Raw genomic sequence first — 13,657 nt, 5'->3', positions numbered from 1 at the left:
AGCGGTAGAGACAGGAGGAGAAGGAGCGGATGCCGCAGCTGAAATAAGTTAAGTAGAGGGTGAAAAGAAATGGGACGGAGGAGATGGCGGGGAGGGGGGGAAAAGGGGGCGTCCGTCGGGCAGCTTGGAACGCAGAATTTTACCAGCTTAGAAGGCCACGTTTCTAGCCACCTGACTGGCTGTCTTCCCCGCCCAGGGTGCCATTATTTTTACAGCACTGCCTGGGATAACCGAGATATCACTGAGACAATTCCCTTCCCACCTCCCCTCTATTTGAGCTAGTAGTTAGGACTGAGCGCCCATGTTCTCATTCCATGTCAGGTTTAAGAGCCTCACTGGGTGCGCTGTTGCAATTCATTCTGGTAAATGTAGTCGTGGGTTTAAAATGAGACAATACCAAGGCACAACTTGTCATCCCTCTATCTGAGGCCTTTCGGTGTTTCACAGTGAATGCCCATTCTCCTAAAGGCCCGTCTCTTTACTCTGGTCCTGCCTCCTTTGCAAAATAACATACGAATTAAATGCAGGCAACGAAAGCATGTATCAGGACTCAGTGATTTGCTTCCAAGGGTGTGGTTTGCTTTGTAATAGACCACACACTTATAAAAAAGTTACAACCAGGGGTCAAAGGTTACATTAAAACAGGTAGTTGAACTAGGTTGCTCTCTGCCTCACCCAGCCCAATTTCCCACCAGCCCTCTACCTTCCTACCAACAATGCAAACCATACTCGAAAAACTGCTTTACAACTGTGCTATGAACACTCAAAGAACGGCAATGAAAGGAAACCAGCATTACTTTCAATGACTGCCCTCCAAAACATGCAGCTTTGTGCAGCTTTCCCTTCTTACTCACCTGCCATTCACACCTCTCTTACCATGATCCACTCCAATCAGTAGGTGTCTATCCAGTCCTGTTTTTCTATGGATTCTGGGACATGAAGTCCGAGTTTTACAATGGGAAAAGCAGAAGTCCCAGAATGCAAAGGAAATGCCAGGACCGGATAAGCACCCACAGATTGGAATGGATCATGTTCGCAGCTATGTTTTAAGGAACACGCCAAGGACTATAGCCACCCCTCCACCCACCCATTACCTGCACACACAGCTACGTTGACAGCAATTTCAGGTGCATCCAATTGTACTCAAAAGCAAAAGGCAAACACTGATCACTGCAAAGCAGTGCTATCTTGCTGCTCAGCAATGGGAGTTCAGTCCCAAGCAGGCTGTTCAAGATAGCTCAGCAAGATGTTACACTACAGCGTTCCCAGGTGCAAATGCCCAGAAAGGTGGAAGACCCCTTCTCTGCAGTCCAGGAATGGTGCTTGTGGTGACAGAAAGTAAGGGAATTCTGGCACGTCGTGCCCATTAGTTCCCACCGACTTTGACGGTTGATTTTGAATTCAGTGTTTGGAGGAGCTGATTTGTTGAGCGCTGAATAGCTCTAATGTGTTTTTGTTATACAGTGCTTGATGGCAGTCTTTTGGGCTTAACACCCAGGATGGGTACTAGGCGTGTGCGGCTGCACTTGGCCCCGCGCTTGTTAGGGCCCCGCACTGTGGATGCCATTGACTCCCGCTTGCAGGCTGCAGCGTGGGCCGTGCGCTCAGAGTACCTGAGCTCACGGGCGGCGCACGCTGCAGCTTGCATGACGACGGGGAAGCTTGCCTTGCTGGCTGCTGGAATATCTTGTTCAAAAGCGGCTGCTGTCCCTCGAGGTTTGGCTCCCTTTTGTTTCTTCTGGTGAGGTCACTTGTCACCTGTCAACCTGCTGCTGCAACTCTGGGGAGCCAAACTTCCCCCTCCCCCTCATACCCCTCTCCCACGGCCCAATAGGCGCTGGGGTCCTCATAAGCACTGCTGATCACTTTCTTTCTTAAAGCAGAGCGTTTTAAGTGGGTGCAATTTACTATTGGTGGCCTATTTAAGAGACCATTGTGTTAAAACAGCAAAGGGGTACAATTAAACAAATTGCACAAAACCCGCTTTAGCTATTTGCCTTATTTCCACATGTTTATATTGCCCAAGCCAAAAAGTTTTTAGAAGGTAACATTTTCCTCACATTATATATGAAGCCTGCAAGTGAGCCATGAATATTGACCAAGGATGTGACAAGAGAGGTTGTCATCCTGGACACTGCAGGGGATATTGTCTCTGGTTCTGGCCCTGTACTGATTTTCAGGGCACAAGTCAAATCAAGTCAGAAAAATGTGACATCAATAATTCAGATGGCAATTTCATGATTCAAGTAATTGGAGTATGTATTGTACAAGTAGCCCAACACGTTTTGAGTGTGACTCTTCATCAGGGGCAACCATTTTTTCAAATAGTTATAAAAAAAAACATTAGTGAAACAATTAGACTCTTGTATTATTTCATGATTCAATACATTGAGAGTAGTTTAAAGATCATTGACCAGAAATTTTAACCATAAAACCCAAAGTTTCAAGACTTAAATAACACAAAATGTCATTCCTATTCAGGGTACATGTTTATTTCTCAAATGTTTTTTTAGAGCTAATTAAAAAAATGGTTGCCCCTGATGAAGAGTCACACTCAAAACGTGTTGGGCTACTTGTACAATAAATACTCCAATTACTTGAATCATGAAATGGTCATCTGAATGATTAATGTCACATTTTTCTGACTTAAAAATATTTCTAAATTTGTATCTCCATTTCAATCTAATACAAGCCATGAAAGTTACCATATTCCTAGGATAGCACACTTGGGCATTGTATGTTTTAAATATTTGGCTGTTCAGGCCCTAATTAGTGTGCAGGGGATGGGAGTTCCCCAACATGGAACTTTTCTGTTCAGCTTTCCGATTCTCAGATATATTTCTGAGGCTTGTGGAATCTGCTTAGATCACATGCTATGCCTAAGCCGACATCTAGTAGAAGCTGCAGAGTATTATAGTTGTTGTTTTCGAAACTCGAAAAGGGACGTCGACAAGGTGTGCCAGTAATACTATCCCTAGTGTGACGTCCACTGTACCCATGGTCCTTCATGCGTCGGGGTCCTTCAGATTGTTTTTTTCTGCCATCATCGGATGCTATAACGTGGAGTTCCATTTTGGCGAACATCATTAGTTATTAACGTTATTAGAGCTATTACTCTTTCTATCCTTTATTTACTGACCTATGACGAACATCTTCGACGGCAATGAAAAGATCGAGCATCGTCGGACAAAGACACCCCTTCGGCCTTGGAAGGCTGCACCGGGCCTCGACCCAGTCAGTAAGGAGAGTGGGGGGGGGACCCAGACAGTAGGGAGAGTGCGGGGGGGAGGGGGCAGTGTACATTTCTTAGGCCACCAAGAGAATGCATATTCCCCTTTCCCCTATATTTTTGCCTTGCTGCCTTTCCATCCAATTATGGACAACGCACCATTTAAATTTTGCCCCAGTTGCAACAAGATGTTCCCCTAGAAAGACAGGCACCAGGTTTGCAACCTCTCTCTCCAGAGGGACCACAACGAGGGCCACTGTAGAGCTTCAGCTCTTCAAACCAAAGACCCTAAGGGACCGAAAGACCAAACGTTGGGCCCACCACGCCATGCAGGCCGAGGCCGCCATGGACGTGGAGGGTGCATCCAGTGATGGCAGCATATTCGTCTTTTCGGACAACAAAGGCAATAGGAAACCGACTGATTCCCATGTGTAAGCCCCTGACCGAATCAGACAGGTCGGTACCGCTGTAACGGGATGACACCCGGCGGAAGTAGCACACACAAATAAGCCCACACAAAGCACATACCCAAGGGCCGATAGTCGACGACAACATTGTCTACACAGCCGCACGCGGCGTCGAGGGGTAGGTCCACTTGTTGCCTGTCCTCTGAGCACTCAACATCACTATCGCCACATAACAGGCCCCCAAAGTTGTGAGATGACACGGATTTCGTGTCCAAATCATCAGCCGAACGCCGAGCATCGGAAGACGCAGCTTTGGACCTCCCATATGTCGAAATTCAACACTCCTCACAAACGTCGAAATCGGCAAAAAGCACCAAGACTTAAAATAGCCCATCTGGTGCAAAAGCATGTCCAGGAGACTATGCTTAAGGGGAGAACTTCCAAATAACACTCTTCAAAAAGTCACCATTCTCATAGGGAGAGAACAAGTACACCCCATAAAGAGAAAGACAGTGTTTCCCAAGGGGAGGATACTATAGCAGCAGTCTTGAAAAACAAGGGGCAGCCTACTCCAATAAAACCACAAACTCCTGTGACTATACCAAGTTCCTCTCAATGGACCTCTGAAGACATTAATGGAGTGATGAGACTCATGATATTAATGGCAAATGTTTTTGAGAACAATCCCAGGCTATGCAGAGCTTACAAAACACGCCACCAACTAGTGGCGCCACGTCTTCGCAACCCCCAGCAAAGAGGCCACGCCCAGTTACCCCTCAGCAAGAAACAGTCCAAATGGATCTCTATGATCCAAATAGAGACTCTGAGGAGATTGAGACCCTAAAGGAGGCGGACCAATATTACGATGAAGAGGATGTGTATAACTTAGCCTCTCCGGTTAACCTAGACCCACCGGTGGCAAATTCACTGGTGGACAACCAACTTCAGTATAATGATATGATAAGGCATTTATAACGCGCCTATACACAAGTATTTCAAGGCACAACGACGCAAGGGAGGGGAACAGAGGGAAGACATAGACAACAATCTTACTTGGCAAGGTGACATTGAGATCGCGCAAGTGCAGGGGAGAGGGGAGGAAGGGGAAAAGTGCGAGTGGGAAGAGGGAGGAGAAGTGCAGTACATAGGCTAACAGTAAATAAATAAAAACAATAAATAAGAAGTGCAGCCAGCTGGTAGCAGGTGCAAGGGTAAGTGCAGACATCAGGTGTCACGTGCTGGTAGGGGGATGTAGGGATACAGAAACAGCCCCAGAGTGCAAGGGTTGCCAGGGGGCAGTTCAGGTGTGCAACTGGCAGGGAGGGACATGGGCCCGCGAACAGAGGGTAGCCAGGTGACCAGTGCAGTTTCAGTGTCAGCCAGGAGTTCAGCAGAGGAGAGGAGGAGAGAAAGCAGAAGCAAAGAGGAAGGTCTTGAGGTGCTTTCGGAACCGGAGCTGGTTCTCCTCAATTCTCAGAGAGGCAGGGATGATGTTCCAGAGGGAGGCCCCAGCCGAAGAAAGGGATGTAGCACCTACTCGTTGCTTGGAGAAGCGACTGACCCTGAGGGAGTTGGAGGCGGATCAACGAAGAGCTCGAGAAGGAAGATATTTAGGAAGAGAGAGTTGAAGGTATTGAGGCGCCAGAATGCCTTGTGGACAATGCAGAGGGGTTTGGACTTAATCCTTGCAGCCACTGGGAGCCAGTGCAGAGATTTCAGTCCTGGAGAGATAAGATCCCTGGGCTTCAGGCCAAGGACAAGTCTCGCAGTCCTGTTATGGATGAGTTGCAGAGGGCGGAGAGTAGAGGAAGGCAGATTTACAGAGAGGCTGTTGCAGTAGTCCAGCATAGAGAGAACAGAAGCTCAAGAGACAATGAGCTTCTGGGGGAAGGAGAGGAAAGGGATAATACCTCTGAGGAGGTGCAGCTGGTAGTGTGACTTCTTACAGACATCAGAGATGTGAGGAGAGAAGCAGAGTGTGGAGTCAAAGCTAACCCCGAGGTTTTTAGCCTCACAGGTGGGAGCAGGAAGAGGGCCAAGTGGGGCCAGCCAGAGAGTGGCAGAAAAGGAGGGAGCGGGTGTGCCGATGAGGAGAATCTTAGTCTTACTGGCATTAAGGCAGAGAAAATTGGTGGCACACCACTCCTGGATGGCAGACAGACAGAGATGAGAGAAGGAGAAAGAATGGCTGAAGGGAGCCTAAAAATTAGCTGAGTGTCATCCGCATAGCACTGAAAGTTGGGGCAGAGAGCGGCAATGCGGTGGGCAAGAAGTGCCAGGTATTAGTTGAACAGCCAGGGAGAGAGGAGAGGTTAGACCTCTGGGGAACACCACAGGTAGAGATAGAGATAGAGATAGAGGAGAGGAAGGACCCAAGTTGGACCTGGGAGGGTCGATCAGAGAGGAATGAGATCAGCCAAGCCAGGGCCTGGTCGGTGATACCCAGGTTATCACGGAGACAGTTCAGCAGGATGGCATGGTTGACCGTGTCAAAGGAAGAAGAGAGAACAGATAAGATGAGGACACAGGGGGTGTTGGAATCAAGGTTGGAGAGCAGGTCTTCACAGATGTTCAGGAGAGCAGTTTCTGTGCTTCTGGCTGCTCTGAAGCCAGACTGATGCTCTTAAAAGTAGCTGAGCATTTCCAGATTCAGACCCATTCTCCAAATCTGTCCAAGCTAGCACAGAAAATATGGAAATGGGCACTCAAACGGGGGATGTTCCTAACTTCACAACATGTTCCTGAGGAACTCAACATCTTAGCAGACTCGCTAAGCAGAGATCCCCTACCAGAAGAACATGAATGGCGACTCAACACAAGCATTGTAGATCACATCTTCTCACAGTTGGTTTACCCCACGCTAGACTTGTTTGCTACAAAAGAAAACAAGCAGTGCCCAGACTTCGCGTCCAGGTTTCCCCAACCAGACTCCCAGGGGAACGCCCTATGGATGAATTGGTCAGGGAAATTTGCCTACGCTTTTCCATCAACTCCTCTAATGAACAGGGTGGTGAGCAAGATTCACAGAGAAAAGATGATGCTTATCCTAGTTGCTCCCATGTGGGCAAGACAACCATGGTCTCCACATCTGCGCAAACTGGCAATGTGCGACCCCATCAAACTCCTGTGCCAGACCCATTTGCTAACCCATCACAGGGGGATAACATTACACCCTCACCCTCACTCAATGAAATTGCCAGGATAGCTCCTGATGTGACTAGGGAATAGTATTACTGGCACGCCCTGTTAACGTCTCTTTTTGAGTTTCGAATACAAGAACTGTAATATTCTGCAGCTTCCACTAGATGTCAGCCTATGCATAGCATGTGAATCATAACAGATACAAGCATAAGAAATATGATTACGGTGAGTAATGTATCCTATATATTTTGTTTACCATGTTTTTGCTGCTGCCTAGTAGTCATTATCTTGTGATGTCACGTCCTGTGATTTTATCAAATTCAAATTAAGGGGCCGCAATTAATTTGCTGCGATTGGCCCGGCAAATGCTAGGGCCGGCCCTGTTAATAGCACTTGGAATAACTTACTATTAACTAATTAATTGGTGCGACCCATCTAATCGGCTTCTGTATTGTGATCGATCATTAAGTTAAATTTGGCACAGAATTCAAATCAGTGACCTGCAGATTGTACATAGAACTATGCAGCAGGTGCATTAACCCAGCAGCCGGACCACTACTCTCCTGGAGATAGGGCAGGGGGAAAAGCCACGGTTGTCAAGGGCACTGTGATTGGACCTAGCAACAGCTGAAGCAATTAGAAACCCTCTTAAGGCTGCACACAGATTGTCGACTGGCAGGAGCAAATCAAGTGCCATCATGTCGCCCCATGCCAACTAGCTCACTAGACGCCATCCCCCTGTACATCTGTTCTGTTGTTACCTCTGAAAAGTACTCATTATGCAGCTGTAAAGCGTGCTGTTATGTACAGTGGTGGAAATGGAAATAAATTGGTGGGGGATCCCACAAAGGCTGGTGTCCTGAGGTTTAGGGGGGGCAGAGCTGGCAGGTGACATCCGATCAAATGAAATGTCCAAAATAATAGTTTATGCGGCTTCTAAAATAAATTCCACTTTAAACCACTTCAATGGCACTGGTGATGAGTTACTTCACTATGCAGATAATAGTTTTGACCAGCGTTGCTGAGTAAATATTCTTTAAAATGCAGAATTTGCATCCCAATTTTTTTTTTTTTTTAAAGTCCCCCTTGGGTACTATTCAAAAAGGGTGATTTCTGTTGCCATAAGCAACACTTTCTTTTACTTGAACCCCACCCGGCATAGCTCCTGCAGATCCCCTCTGAAAGCAGTTGGGTGACTGCATTGTGTGGGATAGTTCCAATGTTAATAGGGATATTTATTTATTCCTGCAATGTTTGTCGGATGCCTGTATATTTATTTATTTATGCAATGTTTGTTGGATACAGGTATCCGACAAACATTGCCTAAATAAATAAATCGTGTCGTGGCTGAGGACTGTAACTTCCTCTGGTGACCCCTTGCACGGGGTCACCAGAGGAAGTTACAGTTTGTTCGCGTGTGCTTTTTTTTTCTTCCCCCCAGGCTGACTCTGGCCGGATCCTGATATTCGGCTACACATCTGGTGCCGGATCTCGGATCCTGCGAGAGCCAGCCCAATCGCCAGCACTGGGTATATCTGTATTGTTGTATACCTCTGCAAAGCGCTCCGTTGCTTCTCCAAGCTAGGTCCACGCTCAATAAATACCATAATAATAAAAGTGCATGTTGCTGCTCTCAGGCGGTCCCTGTGGAAGCAGTCAGCCCCCCCCCCCCCCCCCGCTCCATCAGCTTGGACTGGTGTCATGCCTAGCCTACAGGTTTCCCATGCCCTTAGGCTGCTCTTCAGACTTTACCTCTCGCAGTAGACACATGCAGCCCGTGAGCTGCTCTGAGATTTCCCCCCACCTGGCAGCAACGGGCACATTGCAAACTGCTCCTTGAAGGGGGTGCTGTTGCGGCCAGTTACTCGTGTGGCTGCTGTTAAGCTTGGATTTGGCGCAGACGTTGGCATCCCGGTTGGCACGCTGGGGTTGATCTTAAACTGGTCCTGCGGCAGCAGTAGTTCGAGTTCTCGACCACTTCAGAAATCGGCCTGGGTCGCAGCGGCAGGCACGCCATGCCTACCTCAAGACTGCCCTCAGATTGGACCAGTGCCCTCAATGGACACCCGTTCGGCTGCTGTGAGATTGGACCCATGCTTCCAGTCAGCCCTTCGGAAGCCCTTCAGTGCCCGCTTTTGCTGTTCCTGTCTGGGAGGCGGAGTGGGCACTGAGCAGTTAAGCCCGCTTGTCCAATCAGGATAGGCTGTCTCGGGCTGGGAAGGGCGGTCCCCGTACATTGTCTCGTGTGTGAGGCGGGGCTCGGCGCAGCCCGGGTTACCTGGCAGCAGGAGAGTGCTCTGTTTACACGACTGCAGACGAAAAACGGGGAAACACCAGGAAAAAGAGACGAACATGAAAGCCCCAGGGCACGAATGTGGCAGGAGGACCGGCCCTCGCAGACCCGGGAGTGCAGCCGCCTGAGGTCTCCCACCCGCGCCACCCTGCACAGCCAAGTAAGTTCCACAGACGTGCATGCCTAGCACAACTCTAGGGGGACACCTGTAACCAAGACGCCATGGCTAGGCTGAAGTGGGTGGCATGACACCACACGGAGTGGCTGTCACTGCTCTGCACAAGAAAGCAGGAGTCGCTTTGTGGCACGCTCGCAGCGCTCTGCACTACACGGCATAAGAAGGACGCGGCTCCCCGTAGCAGGGCAGTGCTTTGCCTAGGATCTCAAGCGGGTGGGGTTGTTGTTTCAGTTTTGACGGTGCCAGACTTAATTTTGAAAGTCGCCGCACCTACTTTTGGAGGGCAAGCGCACTATATTTCTGAAGCTGAAATGCCAAAGTGCATGGCTCTCTTTGGCCCGCGTGGACAGGGTGGTGCTGGCCCCGCATACGCTCTGGCAGGTGACAGTTGGGGCTTAGATGTGAATGTGTAGGACTACCTGGCCCTGCACAAGGACGGCATCACCCTGCATAAATCAGACCCTTGATCTGCAGCAAGGGAGAGCTTTATTGCCATGAACGATTACTTCGCCCTCCTTGGAACGGCAGTGTGTTGCCCCCTGCATAAGAGCTGTGCCGGGCACCCTCTTTCATACGCAAGGTCTTCGTTCAACCCCATGAGAGGGCATTATATGGCTTATATGTGAATATCTAAGTGTCTCTGCATAAGGGAATTTCTCGTGGTTCTGCACACCGAGAGGGCTTTGTGGCAAAGAGCGAGGGTATATGATTTGATTTGATATTTATAACGCGCTTAATACCCAGAGGTTTCTAAGCACGGACCCCGGGATCGAACCTGTGTTGCTCCATGTCGTCCTGCTTCCAAGGCGAACCTGTATAGACCTTCTCGGAAGCGTAGGGTGCTGCGCTGGTGCTGTGCCCCGTCCGGCATCAACACTCTGCATAGATCACTGATTGGAGCTCGGTAGTGCATACTTAAGAGGTCATGCACGAGGAAGGAGCAAGCATGGCTGGACTGGGAGCCAAAAGTGGCCCTCAGAAGGTTTTTCAAAGTTGCCCCATAGTAACATTTACTGGAAGCTTCGGAACATATTCTTCACTCGACCCCAACTCAATAGGGCCATGAGGTAAAGGCCCAGTGGGACACCCCCCAGAGTTCCCTGTAGGGCCACCACCACTCGGAGCAAGAGCTAGCTTCCCACAGACATGGATGACTCTGCATAAGTGAGTTCCTGGCTCTGCACACCCAGAGGGTATTTGCAGAAAAGGGAAGGAAGGCATGTCTCTGCATGGCAAGAGAGTGCAGGGACAGGGAGATTAATTGTGTTCTAATACTGCCATTTGCATAGCGCGCATCTGCCATGGGTATGGCTGTATAACCCTTTTTCTGCCCGGTGGTATCTCGCCATACTAAGCTAGGGGAGGGCCCAGTGGGCCACACAGTAGCCGGATGGGTTGAAGATGACTCCTCCACATCCCAGTAGAGACTGGGGATGTGCATGGTGGTACACTCATAGCGGGGCGATACCCCCCTCTGCTGCCTCCCCTACACATTATGATAAAAGCAAGGAGAACATGGTCAAATCATTACCCCCAAAAATCAACACAGACCCAGTTGTGAAGTTTAGAAACACAACCATCACAGTTTATTGGAGCAAAGAAATTGGGGCAGTCCCAGTCACATACGTAGACATACCTAATTCAAGGGGTGACCGTGCCACTCCCCGTTTGCCATTTGCAAAAGCTGCAGGCGCTTCTGGTTATGAACTGCCAGTCAGTACATCTCGAGACCACTGACTTCAGATGAGTCTCAACTTTCCCTAAGGGGAGTCAGTGCCCATCGACCGGCTTTGGCTCGAGTGCGGCCATTCCGGAACCACTCGTGGCCAAAACCACAGTGCCAAAGTTTTCCTCTCCGGCTAGGACGGCCCCCCCACTCCGCCACCCTTTCGGGTGCTCCCCCACAGTCCCCAATTCCCCTGTTGGACCTGCGGAGGCTGGCCAATCTCTGAGTGAGGGCATGCGTGGATTGTGACTACGGTTACCCAATGCAGGCATCTTTGCGCTGAGAAATTAACCTTGCCAACAGGAGGGCTAAGTAGAGAGCACGAACAAGAAGGTTTTACGTAAATTCTCCTGGAAGTGACTGTGATCCGCAATACATCTCATCTCTTTGTAGTAGCGCATTCCGTTTTTGGGCTCCTATAAATATAATTGCGAGACCCACCTACTGGACTTCATGCACTGCACTGATTTTGGCTGTACGTTACCTGACCTGTGCCAAGTTAGGGGAGTTCTGGTTGGCTGGTCTACGAGCAATCTGTCAAATGACTATTATTTTTTTAAACTAAAAAGTGTGGGCTCCTCCTATTATAGATTTGTTTATCCCACCAAGGAACGAACGCAGTATATTTTTGCTGATTGGCGGCCAGAGCCCCGAGTGTGTGGTTGCAGTGATGCTGGCACGTGATCATGTGACCCATCCTGGAGGATATGTGGTACAACGCTGGTTGGCCCTCTATGCGCCTCGTTTTAAGTGAGGTGCAAAATGACACGAATGGTGACGTCGGGCAGAGACGAGATCGCCATTTTCTCCCACCCCCCCTTTTACTTTGGTTGGATTTTGCACACGGAGCAGCGGCACAGAGCACAGAATGTGCTGCATGTGTTCCCCCACTCCATGCAGGATACCCACCAGCATCCCCACATTTATACATGTGATGCAGGCCGAGGGGATGGAATGCCCTGGGATTCGGGCCTGCTCTTTACACAGAATGAAAGCAAGCATAATCATTCCTTGTCATTTTGACTGCCATGTACGTACACAGCGGCTGGCATTACTGCTTTTTTTTTTTGTGGGGCTGGAGTAGGAAAAAGGTAAAGGAACCCATGCCTTTTTGCCAAGCAAACCAGAAAAGTGGGAAAATCCCAGAGGAAGGTCAGTGGTAGTGGATGCGACGCAAGCCTTTCTGTGGCATTAACGCCACATTTCAAATGAGTCCGTATGTGTCATGGTGGGCAGTCTTGCTGCATGCTATGCCACTGCGGCTACACTGAGCACATGCTGCTGAGTAACATACGTGCCTCTGAGGATGGAGGTCCTACTTGCCTCTATCGTGAAGATGAGTGGCTGTGTAGCAGCCGGGATGGTAGTCTCCTATGTTGACTATGTCTGGTATCGCTAATGATCTGCACTGTAGCCACTGCGGCTGTACCCTTTGCCGCTGTGGTAGATGTGTGCTATGCATCCCGATCGAGCGTTGGAGGCAAAGCGCACCTGGGGTTAAAGTAGGAGGAGGGCATCACTCGGCACAAGTTAGTGGAGTTGGTTAGGTATATAGTGTTAGATGCTGGTCTAGTTAACAGTTGGTTATGGTCAGAAAAGCATAGCGTCTGGGCCAACAGAACTATGACGCATACTTTCCTGCACCACCGTTGCTGTACTCACCCAAAGGTATCAAGGGAGTTCTCGTCATCTCACCTATTTTCCTGCCAGATGGTGGTGTGATGCACAGCCGGACTTCCACATTGCTAAGAAAAACAATGGTGTCACCCAGGGGTGGTTACAAAGTCCTTCCCAACTACCGGGCTGCATAGCTTCTTGCTGCTGAAGATATGGGTAAACACCCCTGCTATAAGACTGGTTGCAGTCCGTATCCTGCAAGTTCCTGCATGGGGTGTGCACGTGTGTTGCCGTGTTTTCCTATAATGGTATATAAGGCACCTCTTACATGGAAGGATGGTGCCATCGAGAATTTCCCCATTGCTATTAATTCCTGCTCCCTAGTATATAGGACTTGCCTTGTCCTTGAATGATACAAACTAGGCAGATAACACACAAGCTACAAACTGAAGCACAACCTTTCACCAAACTCGCCAGACCTCAAAGCATGTCTGGCACATGTGGACGCATGCATGACGGCAAACCGACTAAAGCTCGACTCTACAAAAACAAACTCCTGCTTTGAGGGGATGCTCCTTCTAATGCCACCTCAATCTCTTGACACAATGACGTGGGCCCATGCCCAGTAACAGCCTCCACTCCTTGGAACCACAACGGAAAGTAGCCTCATGGTCGAACCACATGTGAGATTCATTGTCATAAATTGTTTTTTCCAACTCGGTAGAGTAACACTACTTTCTCCTAGTTCCTAAGTTCAACAGGAAAAGACAGGGAGGATCCTTATTCTTTCTACTGGCAAGTTCTACAATTGAGACGGGTCTTCGGTACGTCCTTCTCACGGAACCACAATTTCAACCATTCTGGGATTCCGCATCTGAATGCCCATCTCCCCAATACTCCATATCAGATCACAATCTCCAAAACAAAGGCAGAACTCTACGTCTACACCAAAGAGTTTTCGGAGCACTGACCTCACTCTACCTTTCGACTTACTCCTCCTCCATTAACTCTTTACTACTAAAATCTTTAGAGCGTTCACCACAATCATTCCCCAGACCGACAACTC

At 49.0% G+C, this 13,657-nt stretch overlaps 1 protein-coding gene across 3 annotated transcripts in view; it reads left to right on the top strand.

Annotated features, from left to right (window-relative positions):
• The window catches only part of ARHGEF2 (Rho/Rac guanine nucleotide exchange factor 2), a 1,257,231-nt gene that overhangs the window by 220,062 nt on the left and 1,023,512 nt on the right, over nucleotides 1-13,657 (top strand). Inside the window, exon 1 of one of the 3 annotated variants that reach the window (XM_069652803.1) lies at nucleotides 9,069-9,230. The exons of the other annotated variants lie outside the window; for them this stretch is intronic. The gene's annotated coding sequence lies outside the window, so the exon portion shown is untranslated. Of the gene's footprint in view, nucleotides 1-9,068; nucleotides 9,231-13,657 lie in introns of those variants that run through there. 3 annotated transcript variants of the gene reach the window in all.

Source organism: Ambystoma mexicanum, chromosome 1p, assembly GCF_040938575.1.
Source record: "Ambystoma mexicanum isolate Mex_15411 chromosome 1p, UKY_AmexF1_1, whole genome shotgun sequence".
Taxonomy (NCBI): Eukaryota; Metazoa; Chordata; class Amphibia; order Caudata; family Ambystomatidae; genus Ambystoma; species Ambystoma mexicanum.
This window is presented reverse-complemented; position numbering and strand designations above follow the sequence as displayed.